Source organism: Rhinolophus sinicus, chromosome 16, assembly GCF_057876585.1.
Source record: "Rhinolophus sinicus isolate RSI-liver-muscle chromosome 16, RSI-T2T, whole genome shotgun sequence".
NCBI lineage: Eukaryota > Metazoa > Chordata > Mammalia > Chiroptera > Rhinolophidae > Rhinolophus > Rhinolophus sinicus.
Window position 1 is genome coordinate 154,262,473 of NC_142516.1, and position 21,934 is coordinate 154,284,406.

The 21,934-nt window shown below is 33.2% G+C and overlaps 1 protein-coding gene and 1 pseudogene across 3 annotated transcripts in view; one reads left to right on the top strand and one right to left on the bottom strand.

The window, feature by feature from the left end:
• GPC5 (glypican 5) overlaps positions 1-21,934 on the bottom strand; it is a 1,207,509-nt gene that overhangs the window by 817,403 nt on the left and 368,172 nt on the right. The gene's annotated exons all lie outside the window — the stretch shown is intronic.
• Positions 3,489-20,884, top strand: LOC109450148 (5'-nucleotidase domain-containing protein 1 pseudogene; annotated as a pseudogene).

The window sequence follows — 21,934 nt, forward strand, 5'->3', positions numbered from 1 at the left end:
AAATCAAACATACAGAGAAAAAAATCTTAAAAAGATACATGAGAAATAAAGAAATATTATACAGGGAAGCAATGATACAGAATATATACAGAATATATATATATTCACAAGAAGTGGAGTACAGCATAAGGAATAGGGATAGTGGAAATGTAATGGCTGTGTGCGATGTCAGAGGGATAGTAGATTGGGGGAGGAGGGTTATCACTTTGTGAGGAGTTTAAATGATAAATGCTAACTATTACAATGATTTATATACCTGAAACTAATAAAAAATAAGTAAGTGGAAAATAATGTAATAGAAATAATAGAAGAAAAAATGAAATTGAAAACAAATAGTAGAAAAAATTTCAAGGTAAAGTCATTCCTTTAAAAAGATTCATAAAATTGCTAAACATTAGCAAGACTAATTAAGAAAAAAAAAGGATGGAAGAGAGAATATCAGTAAAGATCCTGTAGATATTCAAAAGACAATAATTGAATATTACAAACAACTTTATGCTCATTAATTTTACACATTAGATAATGTTCTTGAAAGAGACAAATTACCAAATCTTAGTTAGGAAGAAACAAGTAATCTGAATTGTTCTGTGTCTATTAAACAAATTAAATTTACACTTTGAAAACATGTATCATAGATATTTAGATTGATGAATTCTATCAAACATTTAAGAAAGAAACAATGTCAACTGTATATAAACTCTCCTAGTTGACAAAGAGAATAAACACATTAACTTGATTTATGATTTCAGCATCACTCTAATACCAAAATTTGTCAGAGTACCAAAAACAATTGCAAACAACTATAATTCATGAGCATAGATACAAAAATTATTTGAAAAATATTAGAAAATCAAATCCAGCAATATATAAAAAAGATAAATACATCATGAGTAAGTGGGACTTACTGTAGTAGTAAAGTATCATTTTGACATTTTAAAAATAATGCATTTGAACTGATTAACGGAAGGAAAAAGGTAAATCCATATGATGAACTCAATGGATGGAGAAAACACTTTAGACAAAATTAAACAACTATTCATGACAAAATTTCACAGCAGATTAAGAATAAAAGGACACGTCCTCAGTCTTATTAAGGAGCATCTACATAAACCTAGTGCAAATATTACATTTTCTGATAATATATTGAATGAGTTTCCCTAAGATTGGAAACAAGGCACATATGTATCTCTTTGCAACTTCTGTTTAACAATGTACTAGAAGTTTGACCAGTACAATAAAGCAAAAAAATAATAAGAATAAAGTATAAAATTTGGAAAAGAGCCAAAAAAGTCTTTATCTACATGCATGATGATTTATGTAGAAAATCATGAGAAATTTATAAAACATGACACAAGATTCATATATAAAAAATAAATTATATTTCTATATACAATTCTATTTACTAGCATCAAAAATTATTTAATAAAATATATATAAAAATTTATACTCTGGAACCTACTAACCATTGCTGTGAAAAACTAAAAGTTAAATCCAGGTTTGGGAGTTAGACGAGTCAATAGTGCTAAGGAAATTTGGTTATTAGATTTAATCCCAAATAAAATCTCATCAGCTATTTTGAAGAAATTGACACATTGATTTCAAAATTTATATGAGAATGCACAAGGCCTAGAAAAGATAAATAAAAATCATGATAAAGAACCACAAAGTTGGAAAACAAAAGCCTACTCTAGTTGAGACAGTGTGATATTGGTGTAAGTGAAGATAAGTAAGTCAATGGAGCAAAACAGAGATATACTGACACATTTTTTTTTGTAATTTGATTATCAACAAAGGCATCAAGACAATTCATATTGGAAAGGAAAAATTTTTGCAACAAAATGGATAGGACAATTTCATAAGCATACAAGAAAAAAAACAGCTTAAGCCCTATATCACACCATACACACAAGTTAATTTCAGGTATATAATAGATTTAAGTGTGAAGTTTAAAACTATACAAATCTAGAATAAAGCATATGAGAATATCTTTCTCATCTTGGGGATAACATACTAAAAATATACATGACAAAGAGCTTATATCCCAAATATGTAAACTTGTCTTACACATCAATAATCAAAAGACAACTACCTGAAGTTGTAAATAACTGAAGGACTTGAACAGACACTCCAAAAAAGAAGATACACAAATTACCAAGATGTATATGATGAAGTGCCTAGAATCATGTGAAAAATGCAAATTGAAACCACAAAGAGATAATGCTTCACCCACTGGGATGGTAAAAAAATGATTATACTGACTGTTGATGAGTATATGAAGCAACTCAAACTCCTAATTGGCTGATGGGGGGGACTCAAATAGTACACACATTCTTGAAAACTGTTCCAGTTTCTTACAAAGTTAAACACACAATTATTCTATCATTCAGCAATTGCATTCCTAGGCATTGAGAGAAATTGAATATGCCCACAAAACCTTTTACACAAATTTTATAGCAATACTACTAAAAGTAACTGAAGTATAGGAAAAGAAAACTAATGATAATCCACTGGAAAATGGATAAAATAACGTCTAGTATATTCATGCTACAGAATACTATTGTATAGTAAAAATAATAAACTACCAAAATACAACATGAATGGATCTCCAAAATGTATATGGGACAAAAAATAGCCAGGCACAAATTAAGGAACAAACTAAACTAATACATAGAGATAGACTTCAGAAATGTTATTGACTGTGGGAATTGAGGGATGGCTGGAAAGAGACACGGGGAACTTTCTGAGATGTAGAAATATTCTGTATTTTATAAATTAAAGTTTTTGCTACCTGGGTATATGTATTTCTCAAAACTCAGCAAATTGCACATTTAACATTTATTTATTTCAATATATGTAAATTTTCCTTCAATAATGCTTAAAAATAAATACAATGTTCAGATAATGATGAAAAACTAAGGTTGAAAACTCAGCAGCTAAACTAAATCATTAAGGGAAGCGTAATACAGAGTGTGTCAAAAAATGTATACACATTTTAAGAAAGGAAAAAAATGGTTATTAAAATTGTAATACTCAATATATACCAATAACAAAAGATGAATACAAGTCATGTGTATATATTTTTGGTCACTCCCGGTATATAACGTGTAATTCACACCTATATTGGAGATCTAGAAGCAACAGAATTTTATGTTTACAAAGTTAAGGCATTTTGGAATACCACTAAACCTGAGATTTACATCAAGAAAAACAATCGTGCTTTTCCTTTTCTTCTGTCCTAATAATAACTGCTTTGATTGCATTAATCAAGGATTTGATTCTATATGTTAATTTTAACTTATTAGAGGTTATTGCCAATTTTGATTCCTATTCATATTTCCAATGTAGAATGTTGCTATTATTTCACAGTCGAAAGCACTGTGATTAGCACAAAGCAAGCAGTCCTTATTCCATTAGGACTAATTTTCCATAACTCTATTATATCAGGAAAGAGTGACTGATTTTATATGCATGTTTGAATATTGATCGCCATGGCGGTAATGGTTAGTGGAAAAGTAGACATTTTACAGATATTTTAAAGGAAGATTAAACAAGATTTCATTGCTTAGATAGACTATAATGTTAAGAGCTTAAAAGTCAATGAAGTTTAAAGTTGCATCTTTCTATTTATTATTTTTTTGCTTCCTTGCATGGTTACTAGAAGCTAGTTAGAAAAGCATGTTGAAAGTCACCTCATAGAAGATAGTGAATCAACATCTATTATGTTTTCTTTATCAATTGTTACTGTCATATTTTCTGAAATTTAGATTTTGAGTTTTGAAAATATGATTAGAAACAATACAAATGGATATTTTTTAAACAGAGCAACATAAATAGTTCAATGTATTCTTTCACTGGGTGATGTGATTGGTATTCAACATATTTGTTCACATTTTTAGGCAATGTAAGATAGCTAACATCTAAGAGAATAGAAAAAAATCAAGTGTGTCTTGGCAAGTACTAAATTCTTATTTTGACCATTATATGGTAAGTCTCTAAACTAAACTATTTTTTCAACAAATTGTAAAATACATTTTTCAATAGTATGGATTTTAAGGTTAGATTTCATATACGTATATGAAATCTCTTTTTTTTTTTTAAGTGGAAAGAAGCAATTGAAAAATTCCAGTTCTTTATGAGAATGAATTTCTTAGTATAAGTTGATGTGAGAATACTTGCTCTTTAGCTTTCTTTGTTTGAAATTTTCTGTTACTTTGTTCTTAAAAAGCTAAATGTATTGTTCTGATTAAACTATTCATAGTATAACTTAACTATTCATTGAATAATTTAGTTGGTCATATTGCATTTTTCTCCCTATTTGATAGAGAATACTGGTACTAATTCTGGGCTCAGAACATGAAGGAGTTGGAAAGCAAGAGTAAGTGCATAAATAAACCTAACAGCAGAGATTTCAGAAAAAAATAACGATAGTGAAATTGGAAGACTTAAGGAAAGCTATTTATGTTACTCTGAGGAATACAAATCAATAAAAGTTCATGGCTGAAAGGTTCTCATTGATTGGAACATATTGGTAGCACAGTAATTTCAAAACCCAATGTAGAGTTTGCCAACCACACCACATTTTCTGATTGTATCCAATAAAATGTTATGACCTCAAAACAGCTATCTCTAGTATAAGTTTCTTGAATGACTTTATTTTTCATTCTAACATGACTACACTGAAACCAGGACATTTGGAATATGATTTCAAAAACTAGAAAATCTTTTTCAGTTAAATATTTCAAACTTGACCTCATGAATGTTGTTACTGGGAAACAATCATTTAGAGGTGTTGTAAAAAAATAACACATAGTTTATTACATTTCTAGATATTAAATTTCTTATGGATGCAGTTTTTCAGAATAGTACCCACCAATCCTCTGTTAATTCTTTAGCCATATGTAACCCAATGCAAGCTATTGTAAATCTCTCCACGCTGCAGTGCCAGTATAGTCTTTTTAAATTAAATATATTGGGGGGACATTGGCAAATAAAATTATATAGGTTTCAAGAACACAATGTTACAATACATCATTTATATATTGCATTGTGTGTTCACCGCCCCCAAAGTCAGATCTCTTTCCATCACCATGTATTTAACCCCTTTTACCCTTTTCTACCATCCCCCCCTTCCCCTCTGGTAATCACTAAACTATTGTCTGTGTCTATGAGTTTTGTTTGTTTGTCTTGTTCTTTTGTAGCTTTCAGTCTTGTAAGAGTAGAGAATCACTTTTCTAAGATATGCTGTGATTTCTATGCTGATTTAAAAATAATCCTCTGTAACTGTTGTTGATTGATATATCTTGTCAAATCAACTATGGATACTTTTACTGATAAAAGAAATTAAATCTCTCTTGGAGAAAAGTCTCATCCACAACAAGCCTTATATTCCTAGAGAGAAAGACAAACCCCAAAAGGATACATGAAGAAATTAGGACCTAGATATGAATAATTTTTGAATGAATTTCTAATGTTTCTCAAATTACCAACAAATTAACATTGTTTTTATGACTTTTCAAATATCTTCCATTAACTTATTACTCAATCTCAGTCTACAGATACACTGGTATCACATTCATCACTTTTACTTTACACAAGAGGGAAATCTGTTAATGCAAAATAACCTGTATAGATAAATAATACTAACACAACATTCCACCAGAATGTAAACTGCAGGAGGGCAGACTTCTGTTGTTTTGATCAGTGCTCTTTTTCGGACGCCTAGAACAGAACCTGTCCAAGAATAGGCACCCAATAAATATTTGCTTACGAATGAATGTATAAGAAATGAAGCTCTCCAAGCTCTATATTATCTCATAAAGTTATTTTAAATCCTCTGTTCACTGATGTCATGTCTTAAGTGTTTAAACATATTGTTTTCTCTGCTAGAAACAATACTTTTTCCTCACTTCATTCATTACATTTCCGTTCAAACATAACTTCGCTGATGGCTGAAGCCTAGATTATGTGCCCCTATTATATGCATTCTTATACCTTCTACATTCTTTATCATCATAGCACATTTTGTTTATAAGTCCATTTGAGTATATCCTCCACAATACTAAGTCCCCAAAGGGCAGGTATCTAGTGTGTATTCCCTAGACTCAGTAAATATTTCTTCAATGTATAAAAAAGTATTATTAATCATTACATGGTATTGTAAATCATTAATAAGTATAGAACCCAAAAGGCAAAATAAATACAAGCCATCCCAAAAAACAGAAAACACAACTTTTTCTAGTGTAGATTTACGATGGAACCCCATCTAAAATATAACGTTCAGATTTGTCTACTCGTATATATCTAGAAATACATCTGACAAATGAAGCTTGAAAATTCAAAAGGGAAAAACACTGGCATTCTTGTGAGGTCAGGGGAAGGGGAGGGGAGGGGAGGGGAGGGGAGGGGAGGGGAGGGGAGGGGAGGGGGGAGGGGAGGGGAGGGGGGGAGGGGAGGGGAGGGGAGGGGAGAGGAGGGGAGGGGAGGGGAGGGGAGGGGAGGGGAGGGGAGGGGAGGGGAGGGGAGGGGAGGGGAGGGGAGGGGAGAACAGAAAAAATAAAGGGGAAGAGGATCAAACTCTATAAAATAAAGATGACATTTGAACTCTTCACCAAAATATGAAATACTGTAATCTAGGGACAATCCTAAAGTTTGAAATCCAATATGACAGGGAAGATCAGGCTTCTTTTCAACTAGTATAGGAAACATGTCATTCATTAAATTTAGATGTCACAGAGGGCAATACTAAATTCCCTACAGTGGGCTTATCAACCTTGGCACTATTGACATTTGGGCTGGAAAATTCTATTATGACAACTAAAAATGGCTCCGACATTGAAAAATGTTGCCTGAGGAATAAAATTGCCCCTGGTTGTTCTACAGAGTTAAGCAGGTTTGACGAAAAGCATAGAAGATAGAGTCATAGTGATGGATTGCTAGATAATTTAATGATATTTATATTGCATTGATAATCTTTGAACATAATGATATCCAACCAAAATATTAGTGTTTTAACTTTCAAGCAAATATTGATCTGCAAAACCTCTGTTGTAAGATTAGAAGATCCAGCAATAGCAATATATAATTAAGTGACTAATTTGTTATAGTGGAAGAGAGAATAAGGAAATCTAAGTGATTGCATCATCATCTCTACTCCATTAGCCCTTGAGCAATCCTCTTTAAATTTTGTGTCACTTGTCCTCTTCTTTAAATTGAAAGCATGAATTATTTAATGTCTTAATGAATTTCAGCTCTAGCATTCCATGAGCATATGATACCATGAAGTGTATATTTCAGAATCAATTAAATAAAAACCACCACTGTCTTCTTGATACATGTATCATAAAAAACAACTGATTTTAAACATAAAAAATATTTATAGATTGTGTGATTTTCGGAGTTTTTCCTTCATCAAAAGATATTAGTCTCAATAGCCAGTTGAAGATGCTTGAAATTCTACTATTAGAAACAGATTTTTTTTTTTTAATTTTCAAATCATGCTCTGTAGATACTCTGGGGTATACATTAGAGAGAAACTAAGCATATAAGCAGGTAATGCTCTAGATTTCCTCTAATAATTGAAACAATACTGAAGCTTTCATCACTTTGTTTATTAAGGTTAAATAAAAAAAACTGAACATAACATTTAGCTAGATATGAAAACACTGGAATGTATTTTTTTGCAAGTGTCAGTAGGACTATTAAACCATGTGTAGTTCATTGAACTGATTGCAAATTCATTCATTCTCCTTTCTAAAGTAGTCTTACCAGGAGAGATGGTGTCTCTATAGAGCAGTGTCTGGGGTGAACAAGCTTGGAAAGTTAGACACAAAAACACTGGTAATTCTGACTGTGGTATTATATGTCATGACATCCTACTAAAAAGACAGATGACAGTGTGCTGACAGTTGCAAGGTTTTGAAACAGGCATGAATGTTGAGACCCAAAAGGAGAAATGCATATATTACCACACCAAGGAAAGAGAGACAGGTTTGTAACACAGGGGTGAAAAAGTGATAGATGCAAGAGTTGCAGAGCTAGTAGGATAAGCTATGAGGAGTTGACCTCTTTCTTTGAATAAACCAAAAGCTAATTTTTACACAGCATTTCTTAAAATGGTATCACATTTAAGCATTACTGGATTCAAGATAAATAAAATATCTTTAGTCAATATGATTGAGCTTTAAAAAGTCATTCTGCATAAAATATTTTTTCAGGAACATCTGGATTTTTTTTTTAAAAAAAAACTACTGCAAGGCTACTGTTGTAGTATTTTGTAAATTATTTACATAGCAATTTTCTTTCAAGTAACAGAACTATTTTTTTATATTTTTTTTATTAAATGTATTGGGGTAACATTGGTTAGTAAAATTATGTAGGTTTCAAGTGTACATTCTATAATACATCATCTATGTATTACATTGTGTGTTGGTGATGGAAGGAGAGCTAACTCTTGGTGGTGAGCACAAAACAGAACTCTTAATAAATCAATCTTTGGAAATGTCTGTAGAGGATTAGAAATCTTTACTATTGTGGTTTAAGAGATTAGTTCAAATATTGTATTTCCCTAACCTAGTTATCAACAGATAAACCTCACTAATGAAACAAATTGAACTACTCCGAAACAACCTTCTCTCTACCCTCTCTCTGCCCCTTCTACTTTCTCTTTCTACTTCATTTCCACTTTCCCCTTTCCACTCTTTTAGGCCCAGCCTCCTCCAGAAAGCCTTCTCTATAGGCAAGGAGCTTCCAGCATGTTCCCAAATGCACTCACGGCATTTACTTCCGCCCTCCTCCCTGTTTTATAGGCTTCTAAGTATAGGGATGAGCCCACTTATAGTTTTCATTCCTAGTTTCTACCATTGTTGGTGGTATGTAAGAGCATCTAAGAAATATTCTTCGAACTGAAAAACTGAATTAATAATTTTTGGCCAGGTTCATCCAACAAACAAAGTGAGAGACTATACAATACAGTATTTTGCTTCCTCCTTAATAAGACAACAAATAATTTTTTTTCAAGGTGATAGTCAATAACGGATAAAATTGACATTTAAATAAAAAGTAGCATCCAAATACTTGGTATCAACCTTGTACCAATCAATGATCATGATTCTTACGTGAAAAGTTTAGGGCTTAAAAAGAAGCAGTCTATTCTTTCTCTCTGAACTAATTTCTTCACTATTCAAAGAACAATTACATGAAATAAGGATGTCTAACAGCAACTGGTACTACAACTATACTATTACTATACTATACTACTATTAGTCTATACTATACTATACTATACTATACTATACTATACTATACTATACTACTATACTATACTACACTGTACTACTACTACATTATAGTATTACTGTTACTACCACTATGCTACTACTATACTACTATACTACTACTGCCGTTAGTACTATTATATTACGTTGGTGCAAAAGTAATTGTGATTGAAGAGATTACAAATAATTGCAGAAACTACAATTAAATTTGCACCAACCTAATAGAATGCTACTTCTATAACTAAATATAAAAGTATTTTGCTCAACTAGAATGATGTTCTCCGAAGTGATGGACAGAGTACAGTGCCCAAAGCTATATTTTCAACTACAAGTCTATAAAGAATAACTATTTTATAATAATCATATTTATGGTCATTAAAGAAAATCTATTTTGAAAATAAGATGAGTTAAATTTTCTTGTTAAGATGTCTTTCTTTAATAAATAATCTCAAAATGATTGAACCCAAAATTGTAATTTCCAATTATACTACCAACAAGATTCAGAGAAAATGTTTAAATTATGTAAATATTTCTAAATACTCCCTTATCTCCTTTTCGTTATATTTACTAAAATATATCTTAAACAGGGATTATGTTTCTCATTATTCTTTTGATATTACTTTTTCTTCACTTTGAAATTTGGAGCCAACACATCTAATCTTATGGAGAAAGATCACTTTCCCCTCTGAATAGTACACCAAGAACCTGACACTTAACAGTTGGGAAAAAAAAAAAAAAAGACCACGTCTAATTGTATGTAGTTTCTCTTCAAATGGAGCTTTTTTTTTTTTTTTTTAATTGAGCTATGACATACAGTGAAGGCAATAATCTGTTGTAATCTAAGTGTATGTATGCATTACGGGTATATACATATATAATAAAAATACATACAAAAACCTGTTTAACTGCCATCTGACAGAGTTTTTAAAGAGCTGCCACATAAAATAGTATTTCTAATTGTCATATTCTCTCATACCTACTTCAATTGCACAAAATTACAATTAAGCATATATTCTCTTCTTCGAACTTAACCTTCACTTCAACAACTTCTCCAATTTCAGGAGAATTATACATTAATATTAATCTACCATTAAGCTTCAATATCAGGTAAATGCAAAAATTCCTAAATATATATTAAATTCTTACGTATAAAATAGTATTTTCCCACAAATGTGGTCATCTTCCTGTATGCCTCATCTATCAAAGGCATCACTGTCCCTGAAGACACCATACCTTGAATCTTGACGTGCCTTCATCTTGAATGTTTTGTATTCTCTCTTATTTCTTATATGAGTCAGTCACCAAGTCATGGCAATAGGAACGGCATTTTATTTTTGCAGCTGTTTCCTCCTTTTCATTAGCATTGCATCTGGAAAGTGTATCTTTCACCAGAAACATTTCAGATGCCTCCAAATGCATCTCCTTTTCTTTAATATGCTGGCCCAGTCTCTCACGCTTCATATAGCCATGACAGTTGTTTTTCTAAAAATATGTTATGACTATCACTTCCCTATTTAAGAACTTTGCAGATCTCCACATTTTTTATAAGAAAGGTCCCCATTTGCTTTAAAACAGCATCAAAAGACAATTACAAGTTGAAAAAAAATATGTTTTTGTCCCATTTTCTGCCAACTTTAATCAGAAAACCCTTGGTCTACCAATACCAGTCTATTTACCATTCCAAAATGACATCACACATTTGCATATTTCAGTGGCTATGTTCATGTTTCTCCCTTTTCCTGAAGGCTACTGCCTCTTCACACACTGGCCTATTTGACTTCTTATTTGGCTAAATTCCAGTGACTCACCCTCTACACAGTAGTTCAGCCAATGCATTTGCCTCCCTCATAATCTCATGATACATTTTTATATATTTATTGAAGTTGGATAGTATTGATAGTATTTGTAGTTTTGTGTATATATTTATCTTTCATAGAATGTTGACCATAAATACCCAGAAGCATGAGGATTGTTAATCATCACTTTTTGTTTCCTTTGATGTGCAGCACAGGGCTTTACAAGCAGTTGCTCAATAAATGCTGGAATTCAATGCTAAACTTATTAACTACACATAAATCAGCAATCATGACTGTAGCAGATTTATGTTTCCTAGTCAAATAAAACCTTAAAGTATGAAAAAGGAAAAAGACCAATAAACTCCCAAAGTAAAACAGTCATTGAAGTACTTCCAAATAAAATAACATGGCTAGCAATATAAAAGCATTAATTGACACAAGAGGATGCAACTCATGTTATGTTAATTTGTTTTCATGTTATACTCTTAGGAGTTCATTTATCCAGATGATAAAATGAATTAAAATGCATCCTGAAAGGTAACTCAAAATTTAAAGCTCACATATCATTTTTCATATTAGCCTCAGCTCAGATGTTTTGTAAATCTTGAGCAACATGCATAAAATTAAAATATAGGCTGTCACTGAGAATATAAAATAAATATAATTCTTATAAGTCCTTGCCTCATGAGGTTTCTTAAAAAACCACAGTTCACTATCGGCAGAAGTATAATTCAAATCACAGACTTTTTAAACATTTAAGGAGAAACAAAATATTTTTAATGATAATCCTTTGAAATAAAATGATTTTATTCTTCCACCCTTTATTTCCTGTTTACTTCCTTTATACCATCAACTAAATAAATATTAAATGAATTCCTTTTTTCTAAATATGTACATATTGCTTTGCTCTAAACCCAACAATTTCTAACCTAGAGAAGAAACTCTTTTTGGATCGTAGAAAATAATATGAATCTTCAAGGATTAGCAATGCCTGGTATGTAAAAAATCAGAGACAGTCAAAATCCCTGCACTAAATAAGGCCATGTTCACACACAGTGAAAGGATGGAATCAAAATTCAAATGTTTCTTCAAAATGGCTGATCTTCCCTAGCACAGACTGAACCTTTTTTTTTCTTTTAATTAAAGTTTATTAGGGTGACAATTGTTACTAAAGTTACATAGATTTCAGGTGTACAATTCTGTATTACATCATCTATAAATCCCATTGGGTGCTCTCCACCCAGAGTCAGTTCTCCTTCCATCACCATATGTTTGACCCCATTTACCCTCATTTACCATCACCACCCCCCACTTACCCTCTGGTAAACACTAAACTATTGTCTGTGTCTATGAGTTTTTGTTTCTTCATTTGTTTGTCTTGTTCCTTTGTTGTTTTCAGTTTTATAGACCACGCATGAGTGAAATCATATGGTTCTTGACTTAGTGCTCTTCAATAGATGATTGAATAAAGAAAATGTGGTATGTATGCACAATGGAATACTATTCTGCCATAAGAAAAGATGAAATGGTGTCATTTGCGACAACGTGGATGGATCTTGAGATTATTATGCAAAGCAAAATAAGTCAGACTGAAACTTTTATTTTGCTGTAGACAATAAGAATCACAAAGTCCAGCTGACATTAAAATATCCCCCAAAGTTAGTACATCTTGACAAATTAAATAGAACCTCAGCCTGTTCGTATGTTCAAAAACTCACTGAAATCATTTTTTCAGTTGTAATTTTGTTCTACTTGAGGCAGCCCACTCCCTTCCTTCTTCTGTCCCTCTCTCCCTCCCTCCCTTCCTCCTTTCCTTGATTTTCTAAGCTACTCTAAATTCAATGCATTTTAAGTTATTTCTACAAAGAGTAAATACCATTAGTATTATGCATTGGCCACTCTGTGAAACCTGACTACTTCTACAAGGATTAGATTTCTAACCATAATATTTAAGTGAGGCAAAATAATGCAGATGATATACACAGCATTTAGCATAGTATATTATTTTGAAAAACAGATGAATTTTTATTTAAAATGCTACTGAAGTACTTACTTAAACATTACCATTCAATTTCTACCTCAAGCCCAAAAGCTTTCTTTGCTGGCATAAGGTATTTTTCTTTATCTAGCATGCCTGATATTGCAGGCCCCTTTCTCACTCCATATTCTCCAACACATGCTCAGATTCTCTTCACATTCAATTTATGGCATGATTCATTGAATGCTACAGCCTACTTGAGGATTTTTAAAAATATTTTCTAGCCTTGTAGTAGAAATCCATTTTTCCGATAAGAAATGTAGTGATGACCCTGTCAGCTAAGTATCCTAATTCATCTGTCTATGTGAGAAAGCTCTTCCCTCCAGGCTCCTTCAAAATTCATATATGGATTGTTCTGTATGTATTAGCATCTGCAGAGAGACTAGCTTTCACACTTATTTAAAAATAAAAGATTATATATATATATATATATATATATATATATATATATATATATATATATATATTACAATTCCAGAAGCAGTTGATAATAATCAATTTTAAATATTATGATCACATTTTTCTGGTTCGCTGGGATTTATCTGCAGTTATGAGATGAAAGAATTTAAAAAATAGAATGTACTACCAGAGCATTAAAAATGAGGCACGTTTCTCTAGACACATTATGCTGTTACCAGGAAAAATTTTTCTAGCCAATATATTTACTCTTAATTCAGAAATATATCCCAACTGTTTAAAATTGATTCTTAAATGTTGGTCAATATTTAAAAGCATCTAAGTATGCTTTTTAAGCATAAAAAAATAAAAATAAGAATATATAAGTCACGTGTGACTAGTACTAGAAATTACAAAATTTAAAATTCCTCCAATTGCATATATGGGATGGCTTGAATGGAAAATATGATTAACTCTCACGAAAAGAGAACAAACAAGGCCAGTTTCTCTTGTGGTCTCACATTATGTTTGTGTAATCTATTGGACTGTTTTATTCTCAGAAGGTTTTATGAAAGGGTGTTCTAACCCACTGCAAACTTCATTATATCCTAAAGCCCTTAATACAGTTTACCCAGGATTTATAACCAGCAGCGGACATTGACAGCTGCACCTTCCCTAACCTGGTTTAGCCAGCCTACTCCATCATCCGCACATAGTTTCATTCATTCAACTGTTATTGAGTATCTCCTATGTGCAATGTATTGAGCTAGATGTCAAATAATACAGACAGCTGCTAAATGAAAAGATGAGTAAGACAAAGTCCTGATCTCAAAATTCCTAAAACCTAGTAAGGGAGACAGCAATGGGTAACTATAGTGATAACACAAAACACAGTATCTAATTGATAAATGTGGGAACAACAACAACAACAACAAAAAAAAAAAACACACTTGGGAAACACGTTAGGAAAGAGTTGCCATTGAGCTGAGTGAGCCCTGTCACTTGAATATGACTGTCACAGGCAGATAACGGGGAAAGGCTTGAATTATTATAGAAAGGAATGTATGTGTATGGTAGATCTCCGGCATCATGAATAATTCACTATTGCTAACACATAAGGAAAAAAGAATCCAAAAGGAGAGAGATTAAAAGTAAGTTCCAGACCATGATAGAGGGCCTTAGTTACTATCACCTCCAAATTCAACTTTACTTATTATCAATGAGCTGTGTATGAACTTTGTTTCAGTAAATCCAAAGATCTTCCGGATGATACTAAATATACACCATCTCAAAAGATATAGAAGCCACCCCTTTCTGGATGACTTACAATTCTTTTACTCCCTCATAACACATGATAACAGGCAGGGTTAAAAAACTGGAAGATTTTTTTAAGTCTCCAGGGCAAAAAAACATAATTTTGGTTACAGATTCCAAGACTATCGGTTGAAATAATTGTGTATTCACATATTTCTGAAGCTTATTTCAGTCCAGACCAACACAGTACTGGTTAATGTTTATGTATTAGTTTATAAACAGAAAAACTGGACACTCCTCCAAAGCACTTGATGAAAATGAAGGATTGTTTGAACCAGATTATTTCCTCTATAATCCGGAAACTCCAGAAATTCACTTGATAATATTTAAGAAATTTGTATTAACTTTCAAAACTTATGTAAACAAAAGGGACTAACGCCCCCACAATTCTGTCCCCACTCTAAAGCAGCAAGAAAGCAATAATATTCAATGCTGATGTAGATGTAAAGAAATGTGCTTCCATGGATTGCCAGTGGGGGTGAAAATTGCTAGAATCCTTTGGAAAATAATGTACTAAAATATTAAATGTCCAAGCAATATGAAGGTAAATATAAAAATCTGGGCAATCTTATAGAAATTCCAATATATGTTTACAAAGGCGTGTATGCTGCTACTGCATGTTGTTTGTAGGGGCAGAATAAATAAATAAATAAATATTTATTTAGGAGGAAATGACTGAATCAATTTGGCAAAAGCATATTACTGAATGCTATGCAAGTACTGAAAATACAGGAATGAGATATTTACACATCAGTTACTGAAAAGATTACTATAAGGTAATGAGTGAGAAAAAGTAGAGTTTAATGGGTAATATATAGAATAATCACATTTTAAAAAATACTATCACTAACAATAAAACATATTATGACTATATATGTATGTGGGAGCATGGAAAACATGGGGCAATATTAATACTTTTTGCTATTAGCATGACTGTATTGAGATATGCTTTTTAAAATTTAGAGATTGAAACATGTACTAGCATTTTATCCCCAGCTTCGTATCTATTCAATGACAGGAGGCCTGTGGAAAGAGCGATAATCCACATTACATATAGAAAATACTGACCATTCTCCTCAAGCTTCTTGACTTATTACTACCCTTTGACTCAGTAATGACAATGTTTCCAAATTTACAGAAAAAATAAAGGCCCATGACTAGGAAATTTATTATCTTCCTACCTATCAATGCACAAAATTATCCATATTCATTCCCAGGCTTTTCTTCCATCCCAGAACAATAATTGTCTCCTCTCCACCCAAAGTTAATGTCTACTAATGTATCTTCTCCTACCCTTTCCCTGCCTGATTTTCACATTTGCATCTCTATCCAATCCTTCCCTTCTATTTATAAACATGCATACATCTCTTTTCTTAAAAACAGGACCAACAAAAAGACACAACCTCCTTTAACCTAATGTCCTCTTCCTGGTTTGTTACTAAAATTATCTAATAATTAGTATGGCACCTATCATAAAAGAGCCTGAATCAGGGACTGCGGCCCCATTGAACTAAGAGTTCCTTGTAGTTATTAGGCCCTGGGTAGTCACTGAGTTCTTGTGGAGTGTCTAGAGCAGCTAGAATGGCAGGGGTCATTCGGAAAGCCTGGGCAGTGGCTAGCTACCATATTTTCCATTGTTTCGAAAGTTAAAATTGAAAAATTTTGACCAAAAAGGATGGAAAATCTATCATTTACTACCTGAATCTAACCCTATTTACCACCCAATCTCTTATTTTCCTTTCACAGTTCAATTCTTGAATTAAAAGTCCACCAGACTATAATTATAATTATTCATTCAACTATTTATCACCACTACAATGGCCAAAATTTCTAACACTAACAATACCCAGTGCTGCTTGGAATTGAAGAGGAGCTCTCATACATTGCTGGTTGGAAGACAGTTAGGCAGTTTCTTAAAAAACTAAACATACTCTCAGCATATGATATAGCAATTAAACTTCCTAATATTTCCCAAAGGAGTTGAAAATTATTTACACACAAAACTTCTACAGTATGTTTATAGCAGCTTTTTTTTTCCATTATTGCAAAAACTTGGAAGCAATCAAGATGTCCTTCAGTAGGTGAATGGATAAAGAAACTGTGACACATGCAGACAGTGGAATATATTCCATGCTGAAAAGAAATGAGCTATCTAGCCATGAAAAGACACAGAGGACACTTAAATGAACAATACGAAGTGAAAGAACCCAGTCTGAATAGGCTCCATACTGTGAGATTCCAAATATATGACATTCTGGAAAAGGTAAAACCATGGACAGTACAAAGATCAGAGTTGCCATCGTGGGGGTGGGGGGAGGATGAATAGGTGGAGCACAAAGAATTTTTATGGCATTGAAACTACTCTGTGCGCATATGATACTATAGTCATGGATCGGTGCCATCACACATTTGTTCAAACTCATAGAACATACACCAAGAGAGAACTCTAAGATAAACTATGGACTGTCCACAATTCTGACGTGTCAGTGTAGGCTCATCAATTGTTACAAATGTACCACTCTGGTGAGGTGAAGGGGTGATACTGATAATGAGGAAACTCTGCATGTGTAGGGAGATAGTATATGAAAAATCTCTGTACCTGTCTCTTAATTTTGCTGTGAACATAAAACTGATCCAAAAAAGGTTTTAAAGAATTCTCATTACCCCTCAAGTTCATGGCTATCCAGTTCAATCCACAGATAATCACTGAAATGTTTCTGATTTTAGGTGTCCTGTGATATTCTAATTGCCAAAACTAAGACATATTCTCTAATATGTCTGATAATTGGCCTCTTTGCTCTATATGTCACTTCACTGTTGAATGTATCTTCTCTTAGTTTCAATACATTATTCTCTCCAGGTTCATCCACTACATCTTCTGATGCTCTGCTTTGGTAATTCAAAGGTTAGATCTTCAGCTTTCTGGATCTCTGATTCAAAACACACTCCCCAAGTAACCACATTCACATCATTTTTTTTTTCACCTATGGCCATGATATCCAAAAATCAAAGCTTTGTCTCTCATATCTCTCTTGAGATTCAGACTCATAATCCCTAACTGTCTGCTTATCTTATCAGAGCCACCTTCCTTTTGGCAGCAAAGGTGATGCTACCTCAGAGTTTGATGAGTATGGCATAATGATCATGTATCTACACAAAAGTTATTAGTATGGAATACTGTTTAACAGATTTAGTCAGGTGCAAAAGTTAAATGACAGCAGAAGTTACACGCAATTTACCAAAACACAACTTAATTGCTTTACAGCTAAAGAATGCTGGAAAGACAACACTTTGTTGGCTAGGGTCTCTTTGGAATTATTGACTTGACATTTTGTTTCCTTCTTTTTTGTTGTTGTTTGTTAATTTAATGTTCCCCCTGTGGACTTAAAGACTAACGAAGCTTCAAAAGTTCCTACCGTGGTCCCAGACTGTAACTTATGCAGAAGAAGCTGGATCATTAAGCTAACAGTCTCTCTGGATGAGCATCTCCTCTAATAAGCATAAAGGTGATCTTGACCCATATTATCATGCAGGGAATAACTTTTCTGATTCCCAATAATAGAACCGGAACTGAGCCTTACACATGAAAGGCAATCAGATCAAAAAATTTTGGCTATTGTTGCTTTCCTGTAGAATGGAATCTCGACAAGGTTCTTTTTAAAATAGGGGTTTCTAATAAATAGTAATTTAGACAGCTGTTTGTTTTCTTATAAATTTGTGACAGATACGAACAATTTAGGAAACTTTAAATTTGCATCAGGAGTAACAGAAATACATATACTGTATTTCACATGTCAAATTATCACATATCGTAGTTTTAATTTCTGATATAAGGATTTTAAAATCCTTCTATTACTCAAAACTTTCAACCTATTCAATTAAGCAAAACATGTGCAAAATTACATAGAAAACCAACCTAACTGACATATATAATGGAAGTAGATTTATTTTTATTAGAACATAAAAAAAATTTAAGTAGTAAATAAAATGGTTTGAATACAAATATGTTGTCCCAGTCAGAAAAAAAAAAAAAAAAAAAAAAAAAAAAAAAAAAAAAGTGTTACCTGGCATAAAACTAAGAATTCTAGAGAATGTGAATGTAAATATAGTGACTAACATGAACAAAAAGGGTCTATTCTTAAACATAAAATAAACTTCAAAATACATAGCAGGTGAAATTCTTTCCTTTTTTTTTTTTTTTTCTCAAGGAGGGCGCAGCTCAAAGTGGCCGATGCAGTGATCGAACTAGCAACCTTGGTGTTAGTAGCAACGCTCTGTAACCAACTGAGCTAACCGGCCACCGCAGATATTCAAAAGTGCATTAAAATTTACCTTAAGATTAAATTAGCATTTATGTTGTAAAATAAATTCTTGATTAGAAAACCCCCATATTTTCATAAAATGTATTTGTCATATCAAAATGAACTAATCTGTGAATCACTCAGTATATATTTATAATTGAAACTAATTAATAGTAATATTAAGGGCTATATTTTGGGGAGAATAGGTATATTTGTATATGTGACCAGAAGTAAAGCTGCAGTGACACCAAATATAAATGCATATTCCTGATTTACAAACAGAGCAAGAAAATGGTCTGTACTGCAGATTTAAAAAGTATTTATAAATTTAATATAAACCATTAGGAAATGAAAACTGAAAAGTTTAAAGGAAAAGGAATAGAGAGGCGCTTGCCAGTGTTGTCAGTGCAGCCATGGCTCAGCACTTCTGTCAGCCAGCAACTGCTGGACCACATTGTGTAGCTACAACCTGGCTGGAGAGCGCCCTCCCCCTCCATCCCCGCCCCTCCTCATTTATAACAGCTTTGCTCAGCTCCTGGTCAAGGAGAAAGACTATGACAAGGAATTGCTCACTGGGACTCCAGAACATTGGGACTTCTGTTGCAAGAGCTTGGCATTGGACCTGGAAGACCTGGGAGCTTCATTAAATTTGCATATAATGGCACCCTTCTCAGAGCAACCCCACAGCACGATGACTGCCTAGGAGGTGGTCCAGCAGTTTGGAAGGAAGGAGCGGAAGTACTTCCTGTTGGACATTGGAATGGCTTACGAATCAGGTAAATATTACTTGTATAATAACTACTTTGACCTACCAGGAGCTCTTCTGTGTGCCAGAGTGGTGGACTCTTTAGCAAAGCAGAAAAATGGTCAGGAAGCATTTGATTTTTGGAAGGCTATAGTTGCCGGTACACAACACAACTATAGAATGTTAGCTTTTAAGGAAAACTGCGGAACATATTTTCCAGAAATAGAGATCCAGGCTGCTATTTACACAGTTGTCCCGAACCTGTAAAGAAGTGGCTTTGGTAGCTAAAGAATGCTCGGAAAATTCTTTTGTTAATCAACAGTTCTCATAGTGATTGCTGTAGACTTCTCTGCAAGCATATCCTTGGGAATGATTTTGCAGATCTTTTTGACATTGTGATTACAATGCACTGAAGCCGGGTTTCTTCTCCCATTTATCAAGTCAGAGACCTTTCAGGACTTTTGAGAATGACAAGGAGCAGGAGGCACTGCCATCTCTGGATAAACCTGGCTGGTACTCCCAAGGGAATGCTGTCCACCTTTACAAACTTCTGAAGAAAATGACTGGCAAAGCTGAACCCAAGGTTGTTTACTGTGGTGACAGCACGCATTCAGATATTTTCCCAGCTTGTCATTATAGTAATTGGGAGACAGTCCTCATCCTTGAAGAGGTCAGAGGGCACAGAAACCAGAAGCCTGAGGAATCAGAGCCTCTAGAGATGGAAGGAAAATATGAGGGACAGAAGGCAAAGCCTCTAAATTCATTATCTAAAAACTGGGACTTTTTTTTTTATTGATACCATTTTGGAACTAAAAAACACAGACGACGCCTTGGTTTATACGTGGTCTTGTAAGAGAATCTGTACTTACAGCACTACTGCAATTGCAAGTATTGAAACAATAGCAGAATTACCCCTGGACTACAAGTTTACAAAATTCTCTTCAAACAATCCAAAAACGGCTGGCTACTATCCAAACCCACCACTGGTTTTATCAAATGATGAAACAATGACAAGCAAATAACTTTTCTTTACTGAAAAAAGAAGTCAAGAACCATATATGCAGCAAAATGTAAAAATGTTAATTTAAAAATGTACTGTAAAAATGTTAATTTAAAAAAACTGTAAAATGCTTTATAAAACAAATTCTTAATGAAGATTGACCAAAAAATTGATATTTTTCTATATAGATCATTTTGATGCCCGACAATGCTCATTGTATTAAAATCTCAGTATCTTAGAACTGAAAAGAACTTTATTAATATTTTGCGTACCAATAGCTCTGAGATTAGAATTCACCTGGGTAGATACACATATACACACACACACACACACACACACACACACACACAAATATTTACACTTGTGCCTGAACCAGTGGATCTCAAAAAGTGTGGTCCAAACCCCTATCATAACATCACCTGAGAACTTCAGAGAAATGCAAACTTGCAGGTCCCACCCCAGACCTACAGAATTAGAAACTCTGGAAATGGGACCCAGGAATCTATGCTTAATGATAGTGTGATTCACACTAAGTTTGAGAACCACTGGCTGCACCATAACCTCCAAAGACTGGTTGAATTGGACCGGGGATATAGGTGAGCATTGACATCTTTTATGACCCCCGGAAAATGCAGCCAAAATTGAGAACAACTGATCTATACCAGCTTTTTTCATTATACCAAGAACACGGAGTCCAGTGAGATTAAATGTGTTTTTTGCTGTTGTTGTTGTTTTTCCAATCTATCAGTCTTTATGCTAGTCTTGTGTTTTCCAAACAAGGAAATAAAAAAGACATGATTTCTTCTAAGACCACACAACCAATATGAAACAGAGATGGTACCAGAAGCCAACTATTTCAACCTCCAATGTTACCCATTACGGTTCCTCCTCCCTGCTAAGAATGTTAAAGGCTGTTTAATTCATTTTCATTCCTTTTAAAGCATGTATTCTCAATGGGACAAAAATTGGTTCTTGGGGTGAAAAAAATATTAGATAATGCAATGGACTGTAACCCTCCAAAGCTAAACATTACCCAATAAATCTTATTCCTTAGTGAAAAAAGAAAAGAAAT